This window comes from Rhinolophus hipposideros (genome assembly GCF_964194185.1).
Source record: "Rhinolophus hipposideros genome assembly, chromosome: 7".
Taxonomy (NCBI): domain Eukaryota; kingdom Metazoa; phylum Chordata; class Mammalia; order Chiroptera; family Rhinolophidae; genus Rhinolophus; species Rhinolophus hipposideros.
Window position 1 is genome coordinate 84328012 of NC_138053.1, and position 14614 is coordinate 84342625.

Below are 14614 nucleotides of genomic sequence, written 5' to 3' on the forward strand. Positions count from 1 at the left end.
TACTTTCGTTCAATAAGTAGAGTGCATGATGCATTCCGTGCGCTATTAGAGTCACTGTCAAATATTCAACAACACACTCTGGCATTGCTTTGTCCCAAAACACTGCATACTTGACATCAGCAGAAATTATTGAGGGCAGTGACCTCCATGACATATTATAATTGACACTCTTCACTTAGCTTGTTAATATTTCACTTTCATTTGAAAACATTGACCATTTGGTTCTTGAAATAATCTCTGATTTTCATTTGGTGGTAAATACCTAATAGAGATTTCCAATCCCAGCTATTATAGAGTAATTCTGATAGGCCCCAAGTCCTACCCCCATGATATATGAAAGCCAAATAAAATAGTAATGAGAAGAAAGAAGGAGAGAAGAAGGGGAAATTTGTTATGGCAATCAACACTTCATAATCCAAGATCCTAGACAGAATGAAATGAAAGAAGAGTGAGTCAATATTATTTAGTTATACCAGTTTTCTTTTCCTATTTTTTTTTCCTTCCACTTAGGGCTTTATTATTCTTCATGTGGAGTGAGAATTTGAAAATCTGGACAGCAATGCCAAGAGGCATTCTGTGTCCTCCCATCCAATTTCATTGCATAGGAGGACAAAATTTTAGTATTTAGCAATAGTAAGTTAACCGGAATTCAGTGAGGCCAGCGTTCCACAGCAAAGAGTGGTACAGAGATATGAACAGGATAGTCCGTTTTACCTTGAGCCATTTGCCAAATTATTATGTTGTGCAGAGCAAGATGTCAGAAGTCAAGATGAAAGACTCTGAAAGAAAGATTGGGGTTTTTGATATTTCCATAGCGCTAAAGAATAAAAACCAATATTAATTAATTAAAGAGTGAATCACTCAAAGTGTTATCCTGCCTCGGGTCAGTATGATGTGATCTTCTCTGTCTTACTGTCTATCAGATTATAGGGTTAATTCTCTCTGGGGGATACAAACATCATTGGAAGACCATAGTGTATTTCATAAATATTTCTGATGGTTAGTTTTATGTGTCAACTTGGCTATACTATGATGCCCAGTTTTTTATCAAATGCTACTGTATATGTTTCTGTGATGTTAGATATTTTTTAGATGTAATTAACATTTGCAATCAGTTGAATTTAAAAAAAAAACAAAAAAACAATAAATGCCCCTCAGTTATGTGCATGGGTTTCATAAAATCAGTCAAAGGCTTTAAGAACTAACGCTGAGGTTTCCTGAAGAAGAAGGAACTATGCTTTAAGAGTGGATTATCTTAATGAATGCCAACTATAATTTTATATATATAATGTGATGGCTCAGTGTGAGGTCGGAGGGATAGTGGATGGGGGGAGTGTGAGGGATATAAATGATGAACGTCTAAGTATTGCCTTGTCTTGTACACCTGAAATTAATAAATTAAAAAAAATGAAACAACAACAAAAAAAGAGTGGATTATCAACTCTAATCTGAATCTCCTGTCTACAGGCTTATTCTATAGATTTTGAACTTGCCAGTCCCCACAAACCACAATCACATGAGCCAATTCCTTCAAATGTATATAGATAAATATGTGATAGACAGACAGATAGATAGGAGATAGATGATAGATAGATAGATGATAGATAGATAGATAGATGATAGATAGATAGATAGATAGATAGATAGATAGATAGATAGATAGATAGATAGATGATAGATAGATAGATAGATAGATAGATAGATGATAGATAGATAGATAGATAGATAGATAGATAGATAGATAGATAGATAGATAGATCCCATTAGTTCTGTTTCTCTGGAGAACCCTGAATAATACAATAGTACCTAGCATTAAAACATAAATGTCAAGACATGCAATAAAGAGGACCAGGGGAAAAATAAACAAACAAACAGATACTAGAGACAATATCAAGATGAATGACTTACTAGAATGACTTACATGGATCTGAAAATAAATAAAAACAAGACATTCCTAAATGTATATGATGAATAGAGAAATTTACCACAGAAGAATAATTAAAAAAAAGGACAAAATGTAAATTCTAGAACAAAAACAGTACTGGCTATTAAGTAGATTGTTTTAGCATCAGAATAGTCACAGCATAAAAGAGTATTTGGGAACCAAATGTTAGATAACCAGAAATTTCCAGACTGAGGCAAAGAGAGCAAAAATGATGGAAAATACAGAAAAAGAAATAGTATAGAAGATAAATGAGACAGAGTAAATGGACTTTGTGTATATATATATACACTCACACATATATATACATATTATACATTATGTATATATATATTACTATATATATATATTACTATATATATATATAATATTATATTATATATAATTGGAGTCACAGAAAAAAATAGGAGACACACTCTTTACAAGAGTTTCTTAATTTTTTTCTCCCACCTCAGGTGGGACAGAATGGCTAGAGTGGGCTAGATTGGGTATTGCCTTGCCCCATGTCCTCCAAGTCAATTAGGCTCTGATAATACAATAGTACTTTCTTTTTGTGGTTTCACAGTCAGTTGTTTGAGTTAACCACAGTCAACTGATGTCTGAAGATATTAAACAGAAAATTCTAGAAATAAACGATTCATGAATTTTAAATCATGTGCTGTTCTGAGTAGTGTAGGGAAATTATACAGCCCCACTTTGTCCTACCCTGGAAATATTTCCTCTCTGTATGCAGCCCCCCATCCATTAGTCACCTAGTTATCTCAAGTTATCAAATCCACTATGGTAGTATTGCTGTACCTGTGTTCAAGTAACTGTTATTTTACTTAATAAAGACAATTGAGATATGCCAAAAAGAAGCCTAAAGTGCTTCCTTTAAGTGAAAAGGTGAAAGTTCTTGACTTAATAAGATATTTTATCATCATCACAAAAAGAAGGGCGAAGACAGTACAATAAGATATTTTGAGAGACCACATTCACATAACATTTATTACAGTATGTTGTTCTATTTTATTACTAGTTGTTATTGTTAAGCTCTTTGCCTAATTTATAAATTAAACTTTATCATAGTTATCTATATATAGGAAAAGCATAGTATATATAGGATTTGGTACTATCTGCTGTATCTGGTTAATTAGCTTCCCTTGGTGGTAGACCTTGTAAAAAACAGAGTTCTTTAAGTATTTTTAAATGGTTCCTTTTTCCCTCCTCCAGCTTGGGGCATGAGGTGATTTTTCTCAAATTATTGTGGTGATTTGGTGAGCTTTTGGAGATAAATCTCACAATATTGTATCCCGCCCCACCACACCCCCCATGACTGGGTCCGTCTGTAGTTTAACTCTCAAAATTGTCAGCACTGAGACACCAACAATGGGTTAATTGAAGTTCTGGTTTTCTTCTCCAGGCACTTGTTCTTGAGCAACCTCTGCTGGTGATTCTCTGCTCTGGTAAGTCGTTGCTCCTTGTATTTACCTGTCTGTCCCTTTAACCTTGGAGACAGCTGTTTGTCCTGTGTCTTCCTCAATCTGAGGTGTCCAAAACTTGTTTTTGGTTTCTCAGTTAGTTCAGCTTTTATGTTGTTCAGATGGAGTGTCTACTCCACGCTCCTTAAATGCAGAACTGGACATTGGAAGTCATTTGTTTTTTTAAAGGTTTTTGACTACATATTATAAATTAGGACATGAAATGCTTGTCCTTGTGATGATTTTATTTGAAACAAGTTGGGGAAGGCAACACAAAGTATCCTACAAATTATTATCATCTGGAGAACACTGTGGCCTTAGGGTAATAAATGCGTGTGCTTTATTTATACACAGTCATTTTTTTTAATTTGGGTATTTTTTTTCAAGGCACTAGGGTGTTAAAGTAATGCCAACTAAAGAGAAAATCTGAACCTGAGGTGCTTTGTGTATGTCTCTGTGAATATAACTGCTCTGAAGAGTAGCCTTTACTGTTTGTCTTATAACGTGTACAAATGGAGTGTTTCCACGGTGGCAAGGCAAAGTAATCTTACAGTCAAGGAAAGCGTCTTCCTTTCTGATAATTAACCATTTCACATTCAAGCTAAGCTTTGATGTTTCAAAAAGTTTTATTCATTAGTGTTGACGTACATATACTTATTTTCTTAAAAAAGTCAAAGATAAGGTTAAATTGTTGACCTTCCAATGTTTTTATAAGTGGTTTGATATTATTTTCTAACCTAGCATGTATTTATTCATCATTTGATATATATTTAATCTATAATTAAAGTAACACTAGAAAGAATTCCACTTACATTATTATCTTAGTTAAGAATTTATAAGGTTGACTATATTTTGCATAATTTAGCTCATGTTTCAATTGCATATATACTGAATAAATACCGTAAAATTTTCCAGATATGCTATTGTCTTTGATTTTTCAATATCAAGTCATATATAAGTCCAAGTTTTCTGTGACAAAATCTTATTTGATGGAATATCTTTTTAAATAAATTTTTAAAGTTTAATGTATGGATGTGATAAAACGTTTGCTTGTTATGAGGCCAGAACCACAAACAAAATTAGGTAACTCATACTGCTTTTCTATTGACATTTGTTGTGTATCAGTTAAGATGCAAAGATTATAGAGAAACTGAAATTTTTCTGTCTCATTTTAACTAAAAGAGAAAACATATTGGCAATTTTTCAGAATAACCGTGAATATATGATTGTCTCCGTCTGTCTATTCATTTATCTATCTATCTATCTATCTATCTATCTATCTATCTATCTATCTATCTATACATTATTATACACTTACATTATTATCTTAGGTAAGAATTTATAAGGTTGACTGTATTTGGCATAATTTAGCTCATTTATCATATATCAATTATGTTTTGTAATATTTGTTATGCAAGAACAGAGATAATTTCTAATTTTATATAAAATTATTATAAAGCAAATACAAAATCATCCTCCATCATCTCACAACACAAGGAAGAGCCACTACTAAAATCTTAACTTGTTATTCCAGAAACTTTTTCTTCTCTAGTGAAACTATAAGGTGATCGATGTGGTCATGGGTGTAGTTTATGTTGTGAGATAGATTTCCATGGGTGATATATATGTATATTTATACATGGGTGAACACTGCGTACATGTGCGTATAATTATCTGTATATAGTCATGTGTATATAATGTATAATGTGACATATAGCTTAGAATGTTGTGCCATGATTACACCTTTTTTATTTAAACTTATTTTAGTACTTTCCCATGTAATTAATTATAAAATACCTTTCAATGACTATGCACCATCTCTTTTTACTCATTTCAGACTATCTTAATACACATAAAATCTCTGTACAGCATTTGTTCTTCTTTCATAAAGAGGAATTGCCTCTGATAAATAGGTATTCTTTCATGTGAAACTATGACTAAATTAAATGAGTTATCCTTACCACAAACTTCTTGAATATATCTATACATCTCCAATATAAACAACTAAGTCAATTCCTAGTTTTATAAATCTCAATGCAGTTTTTGTCTTGGGCCCAGGAGTATTACCTACGGTGTGAAGTCTATCAATACCTACCTTTTATTTTCTATATGTTTCATCCTTTGCATCAGCAAAGATTAATAATTAAAGGAAAAATAGGGGTAAAGAGTGTTCTGTCCAGTTCTCAAGGTGATGCCGGTATCACCTACACCCAAGTACATGGCCAGTTGCCAATACCACCTTGCATGCTATTGTACATATTGTTTGTTTGCTTGTTTGTTTTATTATTATTTTTCCTTGTGGTAAGCAGTGTATGGAAAAAAAATCAACTGTCTTCACATCTTTTTTTTATATGGGTAATCTTGCATTTTGATTTGACCATATGTTAGTCGTTACTTTATGCACTGGATGATACCAAGAAATAGAGAAAGAGCTTACTCTATTATTGGAAGAAGAAAATAATAATCACATATGTAAAGAATACAACTTCAGTGTGCATAAACAATATGAATAAACATAGAAGAGGCTAATGTTATAAAAATTTATGTACCCGTTAGAGTCTATTTTAGTAGACTGGTCAAAACAACTCTATGTGTTGATTTTGAAATGAGATTTAAACTATAAGAAAGTAGTAGTTACAAGAAATTCTGGAGGATGAGTATTCTATACATGGGAGAAAAAAGATGTGATAATGCATGGTATGTTTTTAAAAGCAGAGGAGACTGGTTAGCAGGAGAAGGGAACCCAAGAAATGCTCAGAGAGAACGGCAGGGAGATCAATGCAGATCATGGAAAGGTTCTTGGATTTTATATAGTATGTAATAGGGTGATATTGGTGGTTGTAGAAAGGATTGTGACGTGACTCACATATATATTTTTTCATACTTCTGTATATTATGTGGAGAATGGATCATATGGTGGCCAAGTGTCAAGTACGAGTTAGGAAATCATTTCAGTAATTTGAACATCTGACAATGTATATTTAAAATGCCAGCTTACAGTATAGCATAAACATTAAAAAATATTCAAATTCTTTGAATCATCAATTTTACTTTTTATAAATAGAAATATGCTAAATAAATGATTATGGTTGTGCTATGAAACATTTTATGGAATATTAATTCAGCTTGTGTAAAATAATAACGTGTTTATTATTTTAGCACAATATTCTAATGCATATACTTATTGCATTTGAATATCTAAAATAGACACTCAAATATATTGCCATATGGTCTAATATGTTTGCCACTAAAACAATGCTTTAAAATGATATGTCATAACATAAGATGCTGTTTTTAATACATTACTTAAAAACAATTTAAACAACCTCTATACTTCTGTTTACATATGACTATATGCCACCTCTGTCTATGTTTATTTTCTTTAGACCAAATATTCCTTAACTGACAAAAAAGGAATAACCTAAGATATTAACAAATTAGGTAATAAGAATTAGTGAGTGAAATATTCAGTAATAAGATGACATACATAACTGAACAATTTTGCAGGACTGGGGCATGGTTGGGTAGGCTGATACTTGCTTTAAAATATACTAAGGCTTGGCAAAAGTTATATTAACTAAACAGATTAGTATTGGAATATTAATAATAGGCAATCAGAAATTCTTACCCACACATAGGGAAATATAATAACTTATATAACTAATATTTCACCTAAGTAAGAAAAGTCGATAATTCTGTAACAGTTGGTTATGCAGCTTAAAAAATATGGTTCCTAGTTCACATTATACACCCCAATAACTTAGGTTTTTTTCCTTAAATAAATATAAAAAAAAATTTTGAAATGAATAGAAAAAATAAAAAAATAATAATAACTTTAATTAGATAAGGTTTTCTTAATACACAAAAGTACAAATCACAGAATAGTACCTTGGAAATTTGGGTCAAATTAATACTAAACATTTGAATAGCAAATTGTACCATGAACAAAGTAAAGTTAGAAGACATAGAAAGATATAACTAACACATTATTCAGACTGTAAAAAGAAATCCAATTATCTAGGCAAAAAGAAAAAAAGTAGCAAATCTATTGAAATTTGGACAATTTGAGGCAAAACCAGGTAGAAGAGACCTACCTGGACAATACTTTGTTACACCGTTGCCAAGGACATTCCGGTAAATCTAAATGATTTACTAAATGAGATCTAAATGAGATACAATTTAAAATTCTAATTATTGAAACAATGGAAACTTTCATACACTGTTGATATTGTTGAAATTTCTAAAATTATTTTGGGTGGCAATTTGAAGATGTCATTTAAAGATGGAGTGAGAATATTCCACCATATTCTAAACAACATGGCAGGGATAAAGGAATTCCAGAAGTTTATCACAAATCTTCAAGGCATAATAATAGAATCTATGCAAAAGTTTCATTCAAATAAAAAATCAAGTAGGGATTTTAATGGAGCTTTAGAGGCTGAATTTAAATTTCAAAAAGAAGAGGAAGAACCAAATTATGTCATATTAATACTTATGAAGAAATAGAACATATTGAAGGATGTGCCCTCCCAAATATTATAACATATTATTAAGTTGTATTTGTTAAATCAGTCACACACACACGCGCGCGCACACACACACACACACACACACACATCCCAGGAGATACATAGATGTCAGTATGTCAATAACAGCACTATGATTAATTAAAAAATAATAATAAGGCTTGGCAGGTAGAAAGTAGTCAATAAATATACACTAATAAATAAATACATTGTGGTTTATTCATAAAATGGAAACTTATAGAGTTGGGAAAATGGATAAATGAAAGAAACAGCTGCAAGCATCAATATGGAGGGATTTCAAATACAGTTTCTCAATAAAAATGAAGGGCAGATTACATTTCTAAAAATGGAAAACAAAAGGAAAAAACACCAATCCATTGTTTATAAAGTTATAGTTAATGGAATTATTTTTAAATATAAAAATGTGAAATCATAGTAATTATTTAATACATAGCAACTTAGCAAATCATAGAATCTTTTTTTTAATTAGTTTCAGGTGTTCTAGGCAACATAGTGATTAGACATTTATATAACTCACAGAATGATAAACCCAATAAGCCTATTATACATCTGACCATGTACATACTTATTAAAATATTATTGCCTATATTCCCTATGCTGTATTTTATATACCCATGACTATTTTCTTCAATTATAGTTGACATTCAGTATTGTTTTAAATTAGTTTCAGGTGTACAGCATAATGGTTAGACATTTTTATAATTTATGAAGTGACCCCCCCAATAAGTCTAGTACTCATCTGACACTATACTCGTACATAGTTTTTACAGTATTATTGACTATATTCTCCATACTGTGCTTTTACATCACCATGACTCTTTTGTAACTACAAATATGTATTCCTTAATCCCTTCACCTGTCTTACCCAGCCCCCCAAACCATCACTTTGTTTTCTTTATCAATGTGTCTGTTTCATTTGTTCGTTTATTTTTTTCTTTACATTCCACATACATGTGAGATCATATGGTATTTGACTTTCTCAGTCTGACTTACATATAAGTCACGTAGTATACTACCATCTAGGTCTACCCATGTTATCACAAATGATAAGATTTCATTATTTTTAATGGCAGAGAAATAGTCCATTGTATATATGTCCCACAATTTCTTTATCTCATCATCTATTTATGAGAATCTTAACACTAGACAGGGCCTTCAGGACCATTTACCCAATCATTTTAATTTTTTGTAAGAAATGTTTGATGAGTAAAGGAATGTACCAGTCACACATATATTCCATTAACTGATTTCAAATTGCACGTTTAACTTTGGATCAACTATACTAAAAACATAATTGTATGATCTATCAATGGGTGTATGAATTCCTGTCCTGTTAGCTGTATAGTGTTCTGCTAGTCAGGAGAAGGCTGAATATTTTGCATATTTTGTTTTACTTTCAATTGACAAATTAAAATAGTAGATCATATTCTCTACTTTTATTCATCTACCTCAAGTATGAACAGTATATTTTAAATCATTCAGAAGATATGTGAATATAATAAGATAAACAATGAGTAGAATAATTTCATTTAAACTTTACATTTTTAAACAATAAATCTATACTTATCAATTTAAATGATTATAAATAGAGTGTGATTATTTTTTTGGTTACTTTCAATAGCTCTTAATTTTAAATAATGATGAAAAGTGTACACACACGCAAACACAATGTTCTTTTATTAACTTAAAATATACCTGTTTTTTTTTAGTCCATTTGTTTGTGCTGCCTTCAATTATTTGTGAAATGCCGTTTGTTTTTAAAATTTATCTAAATGCATTTTTATAGTTATTAAAATATTCAAACCTTTTAAATCGTACTTGCACTGCACTCTATATCATAATTCTTTAATATTGTATTTCTTTTTTCCTTGCTTCAGTATTGACTCCATTTTATATCTTTATATCCATAATAATAATACAACACAGAGAGAAATAAATAATAATTTATTTTGCGAACAACTATTCATAAAATTGCTACGACTTTGAACTCCAAAACCAAATCATGTATTTTATACAGTAATACATAAGCTATACTGAGGTAGTTAACATTTATCGCACGAGGTGTAGTTTATTTTTATTCATTCTTTACAGAAAAAAAAATCCTTTTTAATCACATTTCAACAAAACACTTCTGTAACCAGTGCACAAAGATTATGAAAGAGGAATGTTATTTTTGAACAAACTCTAACCTTAGGTTGTAAATGAGAAACAGTAGTATGGTGGAAAAAACTTTTAAAATTCTTCTTATTTTATGTAGAACAAAATGCTAAATGTATGGTCATTCTTAATCCCTTTCACTATTATCGGGTAAATTTTCATGTTTTGGTATAGTCTATAAGTCCGAAAAGGAAGGAAGAGTGAAAATACTGGAGAGGAGATAGAAGTGAAGAGGTTGGCAGCTATCAGATTCGATAGTCATTATGGAATGTCACTATGATATTATTGGAGTAATTTGTAACTGACAGATGATTCCACAATGGTGAGAGGAAAATACGCAGGACTCATAGGATGTAATGTAGTTTTCAAGAACTAGTATGTGAAATTTTATAATATCTTCAGAGTGTCCTAGCAATGAGAAAAATTAGGAAATTAAAGGGTGTATCTCAATTTTGTAATCTAACACCCAAAGCTTTATTTTTCCAATCCTGCAATCTATACTCACTTTAAAACTTTGAAGGACCTCTTACAGTTAAGTAATAGGGGAAATATATCACACCGTATATATATATTTCCCTCTTATCATGTGACATGATATTTTATCATGTCATACATATATATGCTGTGTTCAAAGGATTCTAATACACACACATACACATACACACACACACACACACACGTACAAAGGGTACCAAAACAATGTATACACATTTTAAGATAGGAAAAAAACTGTATTAAAATTGTAATACTCCAATATATAGATAACAAAATATGAGTACAAGTCACATTTGACTTCTGTAATTACAAGAGGTGTTCAAAGTAGTTAGCGTCAGCATAATTTTAATACAGTATTTCTTGATACTATTTGAATTTCAAATGCTCTTTATGATACCCAACAAATAATAAACACCATCCAACAAACTAACCAGCTGATTTACTAATTAAAATTAATGTGTGCTAAGATATTATCATTTTGTAAAGTAGCGAGAGAAATGATTTTCTTTAATAATTTTAATAATTATAGGAGTAAGTAACAATATTATTTGTAATAATTATTAGGAAACATTTAGAAGGACTAACATGTAGTGATTTCAACACTCAATAATATTGCTCTTCAGCTGGGAATGACCTCACCAATTTTTTTCACACTTTTTATCTTAGAAGCAGATAAATCACTTCTTGGTAGTATTGTCTCACTCCTCATCTAACTCAGTTTGGACCCCAAGTTAATTTAGTCTTTTGTGGCTGGAAGAGATTATTTTAGATACTGGGTTGATACTGTGTTCTTAGTAACTTTATTCTCACTACCCTTAACTGAGATAGTTTCATAAATAATTATCTTTTCCTTTTCCTCAATAAAGGGAAGTATTATCCTGAATAAATATGTAACAGTAGAACTAAAATCTGAGTTGCTCTCACTTACTTTATTTCCTTGCATTATTGAGAGATTTAAGTGTGTGCACAAATGAAATTGTGTTGGATAATTATACATTAAAAAAATTAATTACTGACTATATACTAGTTATAAAATCTTCCAAGCCCCTTATTTATTATAGATATAGATACGGACATAGATATAAATATATAGGTATATAGATACACAGATACATACATATATAGATGTGAGGTCTGACAATTAAGTTTGCGAACTCATCCTAGTAAAAGTGCTACATGCCTCAATGCTGAATATAACTGCAGTCACCTTCAAAGTACTCCCCTTGGAAAGCTATGCACTGATGTCAGCCCCTAGTCCACGAGTAAAGCAATTTTGGAACTCTTCTGGAATAACCATCAGAGCTGTCATCGTATTTCCCTTGATGTCCTGAATGTCATCCAAATGTCATCCTTTTGATATTTTCTTTATCTTTGGATAAGTAGGTGAGTAGGGAGAGTATTCCAAAACAGTTATGTGTTTACTGACTAAAAACTCCCTCACAGACAGTGTTGTATGAGCTGGTGCATTGTCGTGATGCAAGAGCCACGAATTGTTGGCGAAAAGTTTAGGTGGTCTAACTTTTTCACTCAGCCTTTTCAGCACTTCCAAATAGTAAACTTGATTCACTGATTGTCCGGTTCGTATAAATTCATAAGGAATAATCCCTCTGTTATCAAGAAAATGGTTAGGAACATAGTTACAAGTTCTCAAACTTAATTGTCAGAACATCGTATATAGATATATAGATATACATATTGGGAAGGGGGGTTCCTGAGAATTCATGACACTCTTGTCAAGCTCATTTAACTTTTTAAAGCTTTGAATGTACTCTAAACTGTACTCCAATTTTTACAACTTTACCAATACTTCCATTATATATTTTTTTAATTGTAGTGGTTTTCTGGTGAAATAAATAATTACACAATTACACATTTCCCTTTTTTTTTCTTTTCTTTTTTCTTTTTTTTTAATTAATTTATTTATTTATTAGTTTCAGGTGTACAAAACAAGGTAATACTTAGACGTTCATCATTTATATCCCTCATACTGTGAACCCCCCCTCCCCCCATCCACTATCCCTCCGACCTCACACTGAACCATCACATTATATATATAAAACTATAGTTGGCATTCATTAATGTTTAGCTTCTGGTGTACAATGCCATGATCAGGTATCCACAGTATCCCTGAGGTGGTCTCCCAAATAGGACGCATGGCCATCGGGTACCCAACAAAATCTTTACAACATTATAGAATACCTTCCCCAAATTAATTTTCAAAAAAACCCTGAGGCCATCTTGTTGTTACCAGCTGCTTCCAAATCCCTTCACCTTTCCCCTTATCCCCAACCCCCTCCCACACACCCATCTAACCACTCTCGGTTTTTTCTCTGCGTCCCCAAAACTGTCTCTGATTAGTTCATTCACATAGTCTTTTCTTTAGATTCCATATATAAGTGAGATCATATGGTACTTGTCTTTCTCTTTCTGACTTATTTCACTTAACATAATGTTCTCTAGATCCATCCATGTTGCTGCAAATGATAAGATTTCTTTCTTCTTTATGGCTGCGTAATACTCCATTGTATAAATGTACCACAGCTTCTTAATCCAGTCATCTACCGATGGGCATTTCGGTTGTTTCCATATCTTGGCTATTGTGTAAAGTGCTGCAATAAACATAGGAGTGCATACAGATTTTTGAATTGGAGTTTTGGAATTCTCCGGGTAGATGCCTAGGAGTGGAATTACTGGATCATAGGGTAGTTCCATTTTCAGATTCCTGAGATACCTCCATATTGTTTTCCATAGTGGCTGTACTAATCTGCAGTCCCACCAACAGTGCACTAGCGTTCCCTTTTCTCCACATCCGCGCCAGCATTTGTTGTTTGTTGATTTATTGATAATAGCCATTTTGACTGGAGTGAGGTGGTATCTAATTGTGGTTTTTATTTGCATTTCTCTGATGGTTAGTGAGGTTGAGCATTTCTTCATATAACATGTTTACATAAATCTTAAAATGTCTTCTACATTTCACTCATACTTCTCCATGTCCTACATAGAAAGTTGTAGCAATTTTAACAGTGGAAATGAGAGCTAAAAGATGCCAGTGAACATTGCTGGAAATACATATTTCTGAGTTTCAGTAAAGTGAAGAATGTCTCTTGATAAACATATTTTCAGCCATCCCTGTGTTAAACAATCTACCAGTCAATCAATCATAAGATGACATTGTGTCACAGAAACGTCGCCCAGGAAACTTGATATATAACCTTAGCTCTATTTTAAACATGTATCTTTTAATATGTCAATTTCATTACAATTATGTCATAGGAAAACACACAGATAAACAAACAAAAAACAAATGTGACTTATTTTTGAAAAAATAAAGAACTAATTGCTAAAGTGATGAACAACAGCTTCAAATGGGCCAGCAACGATGTGTATAATAGCTCATACTGAAATAAAATGTTTCATTTAACAACATTTGATCCATAATAACAGTTAGTCGTTTAAAGTGGGTTAGTTATATTGCAAAATTTGACTCTTTAAAAAACGTAAAAATGATTCAGTGGATTAAAAAACAAACATTTCTCTCTCTCTCTCTCTCTCTCTCTCTCTCTCTCTCTCTCTCTCCATATATATATATATACACATATAGATAGATAGATGATAGATAGATAGATAGATATGCATTTATATAGATATGCATATATATGCATGTAATGTATGTATGTGTGTACGTATCTATAGCATCATATGCATGCATTCAAAGATATAGCATGTATATTTACATTTCTTTATGTTCATATGTATTAATTTATACAACAATAAGTTCTAATCTACTAAACCATAAGGTAACTGAGGTTTGATGTATTTTTAAAAAATCACTATCAGTGTCAGATATTTATGAAAAAGATCAGAAGATGTCTGATATGTGAAGTATTTTTTTAAATGATGCATGCATAATGGAACGTCACACAAATTATTTATATTATGATCATGTAACATTGCATAGTTTCCTGAAACTGACTTCATTTCCTGGAACCAGCAGATACCAATACTGTCCTCTA